At 39.7% G+C, this 2,221-nt stretch overlaps 1 long non-coding RNA gene across 1 annotated transcript; it reads left to right on the forward strand.

Annotated features, from left to right (window-relative positions):
- Window positions 1–1,020: 1,020 nt before the first annotated feature.
- On the forward strand, window positions 1,021–1,706 carry LOC104945320 (uncharacterized). The gene is made up of 3 exons (XR_798328.1): window positions 1,021–1,279; window positions 1,359–1,492; window positions 1,596–1,706. It is a non-coding gene; the product is annotated as an uncharacterized lncRNA (long non-coding RNA).
- The last annotated feature ends 515 nt before the right edge of the window (window positions 1,707–2,221 follow it).

The raw sequence follows: 2,221 nt of genomic DNA on the forward strand, positions 1-2,221 counted from the left end.
ACGTGAACGCGCTCTCAGCTGGAGAGAGAAACCCTGGCTTGATTTACCGAGTTGATAACCAGCGTCGTAGGACCGCTTAGCGAGATTTCGTTTGTTAGGGTTAGTTAAGATAACTCAAACATATCCAGGGTCTGTTGAACTGGCTTCGTAGTGCAGGGCACAGGTGGCTGCATAGCAGCGCTAATGTCAAAGACACAAACATTATACATTATATTTGTATTGGACCAGGATGCAGTGATACAAATATTTGGGAAGGCTTAACCTTCCCTAGCCTACAGTACCTGCCGCCCCTGCCTCCAGACCCATAAGCCAATAAGAAGACAGTATGTCACAGGTTCTCAGATTTATTTTTCCAATGGCTTTATAGACCACATCTCGACACTAAAAACCTCTCGTCAATGATTTGTTACTTCATTGTTCGTAAGCAAATCCATAAAGGTTAAAGGATAGATTTAGTGTTTTTATAAGCACGTGTTTGTCAGGTGTTTCCAGGTAAAGCAGCTTTATAAGGGTCATGTGAAGTTTCATCTGTTTTGATTGAATCAGGTGAATGTCACGGGGCTCATGTTGTTCCTGCTTTAAAGTTGTTCAATTCACAACACGTGGATGAAAGGGTGTGATGGTTTCCACTGTGTGAAGGAGGTGTCCCTCATTAGATCCCGCCTCTAACGCTGCTTCATTATCACTGTTGGAAGCTGATAGTGAGAGAGCGACAGCAGGAAACCATGAAAAGAATGATTTTCTTTATTTAAACAAGGAGAGAATCTAATGTTTGCCCACATGCACGTTCGGTTTTATGTTATATTAAAAGATTGGTTAATCATTCGGCTACTGCATGAAGAAACTGAGATAATACGCCTTTTTTCCAGCTAATACTTTTTATTATTTCCTCATGCAGCAGTTAGGGAGCCTCATAATCAATATTTTACGTCATGTGCGTCCAACTGATGAACATATATCCTTTAGCTGTGCAATTCAGAATGAATATCCTATTGTAGCACAGCACTGGATTAACAGTGACATAGATTGTAGTGAGATGTTCACCTTCTTTGATTATATTCCGTTATATCAATCTCCTAACTTCCTATTCTGTTGTAGCAACGGAAAGGATCTAGATCAAGTATTCTGATTGGCTGAGTTGGAAATGTGTTGCACTGATTGTATTAACTTGTGATTGTCCTTTTCAGATCATGCTCTCCGTCTATGGAACATACAGACGGACACGTTAGTGGCCATATTTGGCGGTGTGGAAGGGCATCGAGATGAAGTCCTGAGTGCTGTGAGTCTAGATTGAATTCAGCTCACGTGGGAATACAAATGAAACCTGGTTTACGATGTTTTTTTGATTCTCCCTGCAGGACTTTGATCTACTTGGCGAAAAGATAATGTCTTGTGGGATGGACCACTCCTTAAAACTTTGGCGAATCAATTCAGAGAGGATGCAGATAGCCATCCGAGGGTCTTATGAGTACAACCCCTCCAAGACCAACAGGTAGATATGGTCACTGTCCAGTGGTGTGGTCTTGTAGCAACTCAAATCTTCTCTTTTTTTGAATGATTTCATTTTTTGGGTGTGTTTTTTTCTTTTTCTTCAGGCCTTTCGTTTCACAGAAAATTCACTTCCCGGATTTCTCAACACGAGACATCCACAGGAACTACGTGGACTGTGTGCGGTGGCTCGGGGATCTCATTCTCTCCAAGGCAAGTTAGGAATAATTAGGACAAAACAGAAACCTTAAAACAATAACTTTTTGAAGACAAATCAATCAAACTTTATTTTTATAAAACCTTTCATAAAAACAGTAACACAAATTGCTTCTCACAATACATGAGTAACACATGGTCACTTCTGGGCAAGAATTACGTCTCCGCCCACTTTTGGGGGAAACCAACGCTGTCATTTGAATGGCGTTCAATTAGGGCTGGGCGATATGGTCTCTAAATGATATCGCGATATTTACTGGCTATATCGCGATATACGATATATATCGCGATATTCTGAAATGTCCTTTAAAAAAAAAAATAATAATTTTTTATTTAACCCCTTGATGTTTACAGTCACGCCAGTATGATGATTCTAGTAGTCCCTGCAACATATGTCTGCATTAAAAAAATCGACTAATAATGAAGAAAATGAACACATTTGTTGCCATAGTAATTTATGCACTAACTACATTACTACTTGTACTACAACATTTGAATCATCAGTTCTTCCTCATTT

The sequence above is a fragment of the Notothenia coriiceps genome, unplaced genomic scaffold (genome assembly GCF_000735185.1).
Source record: "Notothenia coriiceps isolate Sejong01 unplaced genomic scaffold, NC01 NC01_scaffold00009463, whole genome shotgun sequence".
NCBI classification, from domain to species: Eukaryota; Metazoa; Chordata; class Actinopteri; order Perciformes; family Nototheniidae; genus Notothenia; species Notothenia coriiceps.